Below are 13,138 nucleotides of genomic sequence, written 5' to 3'. Positions count from 1 at the left end.
ACTAACAGAATGGTGATTCCCAGCCGAAAGACACCGCACTGAGACGTGCCAGGTTTATATGAGCCGTTATAAGAACACATGACACTTAAGTAGGCCTACTGCTGAGAACGTGAACACCTGAACTTGTTCAATGTTTGCCGTGACCTGTTCGCAAACAGTCGTGGGCTTTATCCAGAGTCGGTCACCAGCTCGGTTTTCCCAAAAACACAACAGATTATGAGAACAAGACGATCGCGGTTGGGTTGCAGTAGGAGCCGCTCTCTAACTCAGAGACCGACTCCGATAGCACAGTTGGTAGAGCGTCTGCTTCGGGAACTCGTAGAATTTCAGTAACATTATCACGACTGTATTTTAAGGGGCCTATGACATCACACTTAAGTTACTTAGCAGTAATTCCCAGTCGTTCACAGACGAGACTTGTCTTCAGCAAAGAATAGACTGGTCTTCAAACAAAGAATAACATTTTATATATCGTCCAACCTAATAAAGTTATGACAGAGGGGTGCATATGTCCAATACAAATAAGGCTTCATGAAAGATCAGATTTTTGGATTAGAAAAACACGAAAGTTTGTCAAAGCACAGCTGTTCACAAAACTCCTTTGAACTATTCTCACATAGTTTCCTATACTAATTAGCTTTTTTCCGATCGAACTAGATAATACGGTACATGTAGAAAGCAATATTTTAATATCGTTGGTGGTTAATTAAACTTTTTTTAATTTAATTGAAAAAAAAATTGAGCGAATTAAAGTGTCTAAATTTTTTTCGTACACAATATTAAAACTCATAGTTTTAACAGTCAAAAAGGGATTCCAATTTTGTTCAAGTCTCCTGAGGCAAACGAAATAACCGAAGCGGTTCGCGCATGCGCAAACAGAGCTGACGAATTGTCGGCTTTCGCGTACACAGGAAACTCATGGAGTGGTGAAGATGAGGGGGGATTTGTAATTACGAGTAATTGCTTTCATGCTATAAAATATCTCAATGAAAAGAACGCATTTATCCTTCCCATGTCACAAACAAAGTCTTGTCGAAGGCAAATTGGCCGAATGTGAACGCATACGAAAATGCGATTAAGATTGGAATTAAGAGCTACTTTAGTGTTAAAATATGTATGTCGTCAAAGAAAAAGTTAAATCATAAGGATCGAAATAGTCGGAACTGCTTTCTTAAATTGTAGAAAAAACGCATTGTATTAAAGCCGTTGTTGTTAGTTCGGGAGAATAACACGGAAACAAAGGTTTTCCGCCCGTTTCCAACTTTGCCTGGTGTGACGTCATGCAAGAACACTTGACGTCACCCATTATAGCACAAATGACTTCGTACTTTCAAATGCACTTTCATTCCAGCGTAACTGCCTTACGCGACGTCATATCAGCCTGACCCATCGTCACATAAGGAATATTACTACGTCACATCAGGAAAATTTTACGGAAACTGTCGAAGATTTTGTTTTTAGGATTCTTCACTTATAAGGTTTAAATAGCGTTCTTCAGCGTAAATTTTTTTGAACCGTGGTGCTAGCTATATTCCACAGCGTCTCTTTCATATCATTTAAATATTTCGGTCTGACGTCTCTTAGGACTTTAAGTTTGTTTTGTCTGGGGCAACGTTCGCAAAAATATATGTCGTAAGTAATACTTGTCTAGGATATACCGCCAAAAGGCTGTTATATTTACGATTTCATTAAATTTTTGTACATTTGATTTCTGAACGTCTGTGAACACGAGCCGAACGGCATGAACTTTCAGCTCTGCTGCCATTTTGTTTACTTGTAAGCTCAACCAACCAGTTGTTCTCACCCTAACCATGTTAAGGTACCCATGCACCACCCGTGCAAAAATCTGTACATGCGAATCAATTTTACAACAATAACGATCAAGTATTCATAATTTCGAGCAACCGGGTTTCTGGCAAAGAGCAGGAGGTAATAAATAGCATGGAGCTAAATGGGTGAAGTGCTGATTTTTGCAGATTCATAAAGTTCGAATCACTGCATGACGTTGAAACTATCATATCTGAAGGCTAGACAAATTCTGATTGTTTTTCCAGAAATAATTTCTTACCTAAAAGCTACATTTTTCATTTTTTATGCTAAAATCTTCTTCAATACCAATCAGGCCCGGGTTAAATTTACTTTGATTTCACCTTCTTTAGTCACGTGATCAAAGAGTGGGCTTTTAATTGGCTCAAAGCAGCTATGACATCACTACAAAACTATGAATTCCCCCGAAGCTATACGACTTTACATTCAAGAATTGTTCTCTTACTTCAGGGGTAAACCACCGACCTTTAGGAAGTAACTGACGAATTATCCGACGTGTGATACACAAATCCCCACACAAATCGTTTAAATGCTACGTATAAACAATCACATAAATGAGTAAATAAGTAAATAAACGAGAACAGCTAAATTCAACAGCGAATTCACGTTTTAAATACTTGATCTATTAAGAATTAAACCACATATTTAGCTATAATCTTTGCAGGCATACATTTAAAATTGAGTATTAAAATTCACAAATTTGTTTCTTCGTCACTAATAATCCTGCAAATGAGAGGTATGGCATAATGGTATGTCTTTGGTATGACAACACAGCGAATACATTCACAATGTGAAGGACCCGCTGCAATGGGCCCATGTCGGTAAATTACCAAATAATATTAAACTTGTCAACACCCCCCCCCCCCCTACACACACACACACATCCTATCTCCCAAGTAACAATACACACAATAAGTCACTGGATATCTTTTCAAAGCTCCCAGATTTGCTTTGTGCTCGGGGCCTGGATGGTAAGAAGCAATCGACGACACTCAGTAAAGTCCTAGATGATCTGAAAGTTCGTGGGGAAATTGCCTCCCCAGCTATAAATATATATGTATGTATACACGCATGCCTGGAGGTTAACGTCATACTTAACAATTTTTCAGTCATATGACGACGTGAAGTCATTAGATATGTGTACATATGTTGTGTCTACATATGTTAGCAGGGCGAATCCAACTAACAACATGACAGTACGTCACGCGTATAAAAGTTCGCCAGTAACTTGCCCAAAGTAGTTGCTTTACTCCAGGTACACGAATTACTTTCATCACGGTACTGGTCAATACCGTATGAAATGAAAAAAGTAATTAGTGTGTCATTAAACAGCAAATCATATAAATCAACACATACATCATGCATGATCCCTGATCTTCAATTAGCTAATGTCTTACCTGAGAGCGTCTCTCACTGAAAACAAGCTTTGCACGTAATGACGTCTCAGTCTTGTACTAAGACAAAAGCTTTCCACTTAATGGCGTCTGGTAATGACCTTTGATCTTTAAATAGCTGATGTCTTGGCCCTTAGTATGTTTGTAATGCATATCTAAGAGCAGATATGCCAGGCTTAAACAGCTGGTGACGTTCCCTGTAGCTCCTGACATCGATCCCACAATTCGATACAATACACCTGGGCCCACTTTCACAATATGTCGTATATCAAATTTTCGTAACTTTTCTCGTAAATGACGTCGCCGTATGGCACTATAACCTAAATAACGTCTTTTACGAGCAAAGATACGAGAAACATGGCTCACGAAGTTTTGTGAAAGTGGCATCAGGTGTCGGAGCTTTGAAATGGTAACTAACGTTTTGTACGGAATGACGTTTCATTTTGTACTAAGATTAAACTTTGCTGGGAATGGCGTCTCAGACTTGTACTAATGAGTGAAGTTTTGCATGTAATGGCGTCTTAATGGGAGACTCGAGGACGAGCTACGTAGAAAGTCCAAATGAGAGTAGAACGCATCGTTTCCTTCTGTGATGTTTCAGTGCTTGTGCACTTCATATGTTTTGTGAGCACATGTATACCTATAATTGTGACGTGATAAAGGACAGAACATGAGTTCACAGCTTTGGGCCATCTTGATGCAGACGGGAAGGAGTTTTACGATTTCCCTTATTGTGTTCTATATGACTGAAGCTTTGCATGTGATGGCGTTTTAACTATGTTCTATCTAATTGATGCAAGTAATGGCGTAATCTTGTACTGTATGACTTCAAAGGAAAGAAAACACTAAAATGAAGTATGTATCGGATGAAAGGCCATAAAACTTTGTCCAAGAAAATAGTTCGATATATTCTTGAGAATTTTTCCTACAGAATTAAATGATTTTTAAATTCTACGGTGATCTGTTGTGACCCAGAGGGTATCTGTGACGCCACATTCATATTGTTTGCTTCATATAGTTCATTTCAAGTGTATTCGCCTATCAATGCATTGGTAGATTTATCAGTATATACATTTAGAGTGATGGAATCTAACATGTGGTTTAAGAGGTAAAAACCGGATGTGACGATAATGGTCCAAATATGGCTAGAAAAGGTCACTGTAGAACCCGAAGGTTCAAATGCACTTTAATGGGTTGAACAAAGTTCTGGTAAACAGTGTTTCATGGTCTTAAATCTGACGTATACTTCACCTTAGTGGTTTTTTTTACATAAAGCTTTCCGCGTAATGGTGACTCAGTGGTTGAACTAAGGCAGACGCCTTGCAAGTAATGGCGTTTCAATGTTGTATCAAACAGAAGCTTTGAACGTAATGGCGTCTTTTGTTTACTCTTGTATCAAGGCTGAAGTTTTACACAGAATGAGGTCTCAGTGTTGTACTAAATAAGACTCTTTCCACGTAATGATGCTTTCCACGCAATGAAGCTTTCCACGTAATAGCATTTCGATGTTTAGAGTGTCTGACCTGCTGGAATGTATATAGTGAGTATATAGTGACTTCAAAAGACAAATCAGATTTGGATGGCTTGTACGGTCTTTCATTTCTGGGTCATATTTAAGGTATCAGCAATATACTAGTATATATATTTTCTTCCGCTTAAATTATCCTGCACTCATTATCTGGAGAAAACTACTATAGTAAAAGCAATTAAAACTTATGATACGCATGATAGAGGTAGGCCTAAATTAGATAATATTTTCAGATCTGTATTTTAATTTCGTCTAATCCAATTAAAGTAACAAATCACTTAAATTTGCAGATGTTTAAATAAAGATAGCATACGGTAAAAATAGGAATACCGATAGCAGAAAAACAAACACGTCTAGGATGCAGGACACACCTTGAAGTCCATTACCTAGAAGTAAACAACTTCCCTATAGCTAGTCTCCACGGCACAGTACACATGTAGCGTCATGTGTAGAAGCTCGCGCCACCTGATGGAGAAATAGGCCAACCTCTTGAGTGGAAATTATGAACAGAATCATGGGAAATCTAATTGTAAACGTTGCTACAAGAACTGGTCACACCGTTAAACCGGTCTTTTTTTTTAACGTCTATTTCATCACAACCGAAACCATTATACATGAGTTGTTTCTCAAACGTTTGCTGCGCAACAGAGAGAAAGAAAAATACATGACTGCGCCGATGCGCCACATAATGTGTTAGAGATCGAATAAAAGTGTAAAGTGCCGTGGGGACTAGCTATAAGAAAGTTACATACTTCTAGGTAATGGGCTTCTGATACGACGTGAAACCCCAAGCATACATACATACGTATGTAACATACATACATACATACGTACGTAATATACATACATACATATGTACATACGTTACATCGCAACAGCGGGGGCCACCATGGCCGAGGTGGTTAGCATGACGCAGAAGCCTCTCACCAATGCGGTCTCTGTGTGTTCAAGTCCAGCTCATGCTGGCCTCCTCTCCGACCATACGTGAGAAGGTCTGCCAGCATCTTGCGGATTATCGTGGTTCCCCGGGTTCTAACCGGTTTCCACCCACCACATTGCTGGCCGCCGTCGCATATAAGTGAAATATTCTTGAGAACGGCGTAAAACGCCAATTAAATAAATAAACAAATACACTGCAGGTGCTAATTTGATAGCAGATCGGCAGGTCGTGGAACATACTGCTTACAGCGCATGCACAGCTCTCTATCTTCGCTTTACATCACTTCCACCATTATAGCACATTTGTAAAGAAAACTTAAACAACTCTGAGGTCACTGGGGCCGTGGTGATGAGGCAGGAAGTGATGTCAGAAAACAGACTAACTCTGTCAGCCATTGTTTCTTATTATACCTATACACGTGTATTCTCTTTATCTAAAGTATGTACAAAATGATTCCAACCTAGCACCTGAAACAATTTTATTAATGAATACTGATTAAATGGTTCACTGCGAGGAAACCATGCAGTGGTGAGTCTAAGCCTAATGAGCATATTCGTGCGTCACCCAGGCTCCAAAGGCCAAGCTTGTCAAGTGGTGGCAGTGCTGTAAAGCGAGCGTACACAGAGAGGCATATGTGCTGTAAGAAGTATGGTCGTGGAAACCATGTCATTGCACTCTAAAAATTCTGTTAAATGTAATATAATATATTTTCTTAGTAGTTCGATACAAAACATAATGTCACTGCAACATAATATCAGGTGTAAAGGGAAGTAACATACTCCCATACACCAACAAAGGTATTCTATTGATCGATAGGTGTTTAACGCTATACACATATATGACGGCCGCCAGGTTTAACTGGAAACACAATGTATTCTGTCAATTTAACAGATCAGCTTTTTAGAGTGTAATATCAATGAATGCATGGGTCCTTCCCAAAAAACATGCAGTTTTAGTGGGCTGAACGGTTGATTACATTCAGTTAACGTATTGTATACGATTTATTTGATTGGTGTTTTACGCCGTACTCAAGAATATTCACTTATACGACGGCGGCCAACATTATGGTGAGAGGAAACTGGACATACCCCGGGGGAAACCCACCACCATTCGCAGGGTGCTGCAAGACCTTCCCACGTACAGTCGAAGATAAAAAGTTAAAATGACCTCGAAAAACCACTGAGATATAACCTTCTTGTCTATTATAGCAGTCTTATCATATAGCCGTACCTTTGACATGACATGTGTCCCATGCTGGCATTAAATAAATTTATAAACCTACAGCAATATATACATATACATATATATATATATATATATATATATATATATTATATATATATATATATATGTATATATATATAGTTGTTGATTAATGAGCTGGATTCTTTACTTAGTATTTATTTATCTTATTCATTTCTTCATTTATTTTTTTAAGTTTAATGCAGTGTATCATTTTCGGCCGTGAGGATTTATTTAGTGCGTTGTTGTGATCAGTCAATTATTGTAACGGGCATAGAACAACCAATATATATCCTGCTCTGCTGCAAGAATATCTCTCTCCCACTTCACCCGTGCCACATTTCCCCATCGCATCCAGCACTTTTTTTATCTCCATCCTGGCAACAGATCTCGCCTAAAACGCGTTAATGATTGCCAGCTGGTAGTTTATACAGGCAGACACATTGACGGACACATGTACACCGCATTCAGTGTGCAGCCTTTGTTCTGCATCGATCAGCATGGTAGTTTATGCGTGTACGAGTGGAGGATACGTCAGCCTGGCCGGTCGCTGTATCACACGGGAGGCCGAAGCAGTGAAGCCACAATGGCCGTACATCATGTGCGAAACCACCGTCGGCTAGCCTCGCTCGATGTGTATTTAATGGCACAGTAGTCGATATCAACCCCTTTGCCTTAACAGATATTGTCTTATCACACAGAGATGTAAATACAAATGTTTTCTCTCAGACTTACCCTGCAGAGTATCGTTGCCACCCCTCAACTTTCGGAATCATGCATCCATCGCAGAAGCCGTGTATGAAATGGTGTTTCTGCCCTTTTACGCCACACAAAGACGAATGACGTCAGTAATCGATGGCCAATCAAATTCCTTCTATCGATCAGATATTTTCCCCAGTTCATTTGACAAGGATTCCGCACAGCGACAGTATCATCTTCTTTGATAATACATCACATGACTGTCACGTGAGATGTAAGGAGCATTTTTTTTTTTTTTTAAATTTTTAATATTTCACCACACAACTTAATGTATGGCCTGTACAGTGTCAGCACTATTGCTTGATAAGAATTTAATGCTGAATAATTTCATATGTTCAAATTACATTAATCCTGAAGAAATCTCTGTCTATGACTATAACTGAATATGGCATTGTTCTACAGGCTTCCAAATTCCCAACAGTAAACGGACAGACTTTTAAGCTGAGACATGCTCATGACGCCCGGTCCAAATGAAACATTGTGCAACGGCTCGTCAACAGTCAACTCCTTCAGTGATATCAGGCTGCTGAATATCTCGTCTGGAAACTGATACGCACGGGATGAATAGCCAGGGCTATTTTTAGCCATATTTAGGATCTCTAGCTTTTGTGTAGGATAAAATACTGTGGGTAGATAGGATTCATACACCAGCACAAATCGGTTGTTGCCTAGATCCAGGAAGCGTAGTTGTGATAATCCCTCGAACGCTGATGGTTCTAACCTCACAAGTTAGAATTCCATTGATTCATCGTTTCCAGAAGATTCCAACTCAAATCTAGGCTTTCTGTTGTTGATGGAATATTTGTAGCTACGACCCTCAGTCCTTTGTTGTTGAGATCAACATGGTTCGCCCCGTTCGCCGCATGAAAGATAACAATCCCCACTACAAAAGTGCACACTTCCATAGTAGTGTTGGATACTAAAGTTTAGTCAGCAATGTTTTTGTCTCATTTAAGAGTTGTCCGTCCGTTTTTGACCAGTCAGGTTGACTTCATTGATAGATTTGATTCTTGTTGAAGTTTTTAGTCAGCAATTCTTCTGTCTCATTTAAGAATTGTCCACCTGTTTTTTTAACTAGTCAGGTTGACTTCAATGGCAGATTTGATTCTTTTTGAAGTATTCTGGTAGTTTTTCGGTTACTTTAGAAACTAAACCACAAATCAGTACATTTTAGAAGAGCCTCTTCCTGTTGTTAAGCCTCTGGACTGACAATTTTTTCCGTGGTATCGCACCTTATAAGGTAAGCATGGTCCTATCTATCTGGAAACTCTGTGAAACTAAAAGAGAAGGTAATGTTCCGGTAGTTTATACAGATTGCACCCGGAACTATAAATTATTAACAGTTTACAAGTTTTGCCTTTTGAAACATAAATTCGTGACAGGTGCGAATGTTCTCCTTTATCTTTCAGAAGTTATGTATGTATAAGTGTTTTTTTTTAAACTTGCGCGAAATTAGTGAATAGGCCAAATAGAAGCCCTTGATATAGTTAACTATGGATATGTATCAAAACGAAAAGTGTTGGTTTCTTTTTAACTTCCCAGTTCTAGTGTTCGACTTTCCTTAGCGTGGTGATAGTGCCGTTCGACTTCCTTAGCGTGGCGATAGCGCCGATCGACATGATACACGTTTTACTTGAAAGATACGTAAAAGAATCTCTAATACGAAGATTTTTTATGGGAATTGAAGAAAGTTATATCAAACAAAAAAAATAAGACATATTTTATATGTAACCACTCTTTTTATGATTATTTCCACTAATGGTCGGAAATTCTCGAAATTGACGTCAGCGATGAACTTATTGGTAACGCGGAGCCAGCTTAGCAGTCACAATTCAGGCTGTCCCGGCCCCAACAAAGTTGCTTTGAGAGCTATCACCTTTCACATTTTCCAGCAATCTTTGTCTGAAAAGGGTGCTGCTAGGCTACATCCGATTCAGTGAAGCTTCACTTCACATAAACGTATACGTTTACTTGTGTGATGCATATAGGTTAATACTTACATTGGTAAACTTTTACTAATGATGAGTAAACCTTATACTTATTTATTTATTTGATTGGTGTTTTACGCCGTACTCAAGAATATTTCACTTATACGACGGCGGTCAGCATTATGGTGGGTGGAAACCGGGCAGAGCCCGGGGAAAACCCACGACCATTCGCAGGTTGCTGGCAGACCTTCCCACTTACGGCCGGAGAGGAAGCCAGCACCTTACACTGAAGCATTTACTCAAAATGATGCAGCTTAGATTTGTAGCAGTTATTCATACATGCTGCAGCAGGCTTATAGGTCTATTTGCTTTAGGAAAGTAGTGATTTAATATACATAATTTAAAAAACACAAGCCTCTTAGATTCCTTCGTCGTCATATGACTTAAAATTGTGATTCAGTTCACAATTTCCACTCAAGAGATATTTATCCACCAGGTGGCACGAGCTTCTACAGATGATGTAATATGTGTAATATGCCGTGGAAACTAGCTATAGGGAAGTTGCATACTTTTGGGTAATAAACTTCTGGTACTACATAGTACCTTGATACTTCTTACTCTCCTTGGGCAGAGGACTGTATAGCCGTAAGTCTACCGCCGGTAGGTTAGAACGGCCTGGCGTAGATAGACTAGACACTTATAAGAAGTATACTTGGTCACTTACAAATATTTACATATTTATTTGATTGGAGTTTTACGTCAAATACTCTAGAATATTTCACTTAAACGACAGCGGTCAACATTATGATAGGAAGAAACCAGGCCGAGCAATGTAGAAACCCACCACCATCCACTTGTAATAATTAAGTAGGAGGCGTCCGTGGCCGAAGAGGTTAGCACTCCAGCACGGCGCAATGACCCAGGAGTACTGTGGTCGTTGTGAGTCCAGCTGATGTTGGATTCCTCTCCGGTCGTACGTGGGAAGATCCATCGGCAACCTGCGGATGGTCGTGGGTTTTCCCCACGCTATGCTCTATTTCCTCCCTCCATAATGCTGGCACCCGTCGTATAATTAAAGTATTCTTGAGTTCGAGGTAAAACACCATTCACATAAATCAAGCTACTTCCGGGTAGCTTGCAACTTGTAGAACCGTGAAGTAAAAAAACTTCATGGTACAGATCGACATTCGTAGCCAAAAATGTACCTCTGCAGCTTGGCACTAATGGTAAAGCACTTAATGGTAGCTTGTCATTTGTAGCAAGTAAAGTATTTCATGGAAGCTTGCCACCTGTAGCAAGTAAAATATTTCATGGTATCTTCCACTTGTGGCAATTGAAGTATTTCATGGTGGCTTGCCACTTGTAGCAAGCAAAGTCTTTCATGGTAGCTCTCCACCTGTATAGCAAATAAAGTATTTCATCGTAGCTTGCCACTTGTAGCAAGTAAAGTATTTCATTGTAGCTTGCCAGTTGTATAATAAGTAAAGTATTTCATGGTACAGATGTACCACACGGTAGCTTGACACTTACAAGAGGCAAACCACTACATGGTAGCTTAACACTTGTAAGTAGTAAAGTACTCCATCGCAGACTGACATTTAAGTGTAATTAGTAAAGTACCTCATGGTAGCTTGCCACTTGTAGCAAGTAAAGTACTTCATTGCATCTTGCCACTTACACATATGGTAAAACTCTCCATGCTATGGCTTGACAGTCGTAGCTGAAAGAGCACCACAACGTAGCTAATTTCTACGAGCCAGAAAAATCACCATGCCGACAAATGTGTTCCAAAAACAAAACATACAAATACACATACAGTTTTGGGAACAAGCAAGCGTGTTCCCGAATAAAATAATCTATACCACAGGCCTTGCGAATGAATGTGGTTGAAATGCAGTGTGAGATACGTTTATTGATTATTTGATGTGTGTTTTATGCCGCAGTCAAGAATATTCCACTCATACGATGGGAGGAAACCGGACAGAGCCCGGGAGAAACCCACGACCATCCGCAGGTTGCTGAGCGACCTTCCCACGTACGGCCGGAGAGGAAGCCAGCATGGGCTGTAGTTGAATTCACAGCGACGTACTGATGAGAGAATCCTAAGCCATTGCACCGCGCTGGCAAGCTAACCATTTTGGCCACGGAAGCTCCCGAGATTCGTTATAATTCACAAAGGAAAGTGATAGTGGTTTCCAATATTGTACAAATGATAGGTGATGATGATGACAGACGATGACATCTTGTCGGAAAGACACTTGTAACTCTCCGCTTATGGATAATTTAAAACCAAAACTCTCCATAACTTACCATCATAAATACACTCCGCACTGTAGCTTGACACCCTGAATCAGTAAACTACTGCATGCTTGCTTCCTATTCTTATAATCAGTAATGTGCTTCATTGTAGTTTGTCATTTGTTACCAATGAAAGATTTTATGATATTTTAATACTTTTAAGATATAGTGGCCAGAAAAATCTTATTTTCTAGCTTGGCATGCCGCCATAGCAGGGGATGTTCTATACGTTAGATTTCCGCTTGCCACTTATGGCTGAAAAAGTTCTACACATTACCCAGCAACTCGTAGCTGGAAAAGTTCGAATTGCTACCTTGCCACACGTGGCTGAAAAAGTTCTACAAGCTAGCTAGCCACTCGTCACCGGAAAAATTCTACGCGCCAGCTTGCCACTCGTACCTAAGTTCTACATGCTTGATTGGTACTTGTATCTATGTTCTACGTGTTAGTTTGGCACTCGTGGCAGGAAAAGTGCTAGAATATAGCTTGGAACTGGTAGGTAGAATAGTTCTAGAAGCTAGCTTGGTACTCGTACCTAAATTCTACATGCTACCCCGCCACTCGTATCTATGTTCTACACGCTAGCTTGAGGTTCGTACCTGGAAAAGTTTTACAAGCTAGCTTGTCACTCGTAGTTGGAAAAGTTTTACTACATACAGGTTGCCGGTTGTAACTCTGGAAGTTCTATGAGCAAGGCTGCACTTGTAGCCGGAAAAGATCTACTAGGTGGATTGCCATCTATAGCCGGAAAGGATCTACTAGGTAGCTTAACAATTCTAGTTCGCAAAGTTCTACAAGGCATGTTACACTTCTAGTCGAAAAGTTCTGCTAGATAGGTTGACCATGTAGCAGAAAAATGTCTATTAGGTAGATCGACACTTGTAGCCGAAAAGTTCTATTAGGTAAGTTGCCAGTTGTAGCTCAGAAAGTTCTACCAGGAAGTCAACATATGTAACCGGAAACGTTCTACTAGGTCGATTGTTCCTTGTGGCCAGAAATGTTCTACTTGGTAGGTTGCTAACTGTAGCAAAAAAAGTTCTACTAGGTAGGATTCCCCTTGTAAACGGAAGAATTCTATTGGGTAGGATGCCGCTTGAAGCCGGAAAAATTTCTACTGCGTAGGTTGCAATCCATAGCTTAGAAAAGTTCCACACTCTGTGCTTTACTGGTCACTCCAGCTTCCTCCACAGATAAACCTGACAGCCTTAAGTGAAATACGGGG

Source organism: Liolophura sinensis, unplaced genomic scaffold (genome assembly GCF_032854445.1).
Source record: "Liolophura sinensis isolate JHLJ2023 unplaced genomic scaffold, CUHK_Ljap_v2 scaffold_145, whole genome shotgun sequence".
Lineage (NCBI taxonomy): Eukaryota > Metazoa > Mollusca > Polyplacophora > Chitonida > Chitonidae > Liolophura > Liolophura sinensis.
The sequence above is the reverse complement of the archived record's forward strand: the minus strand, read 5'-3'. Positions refer to the sequence as shown.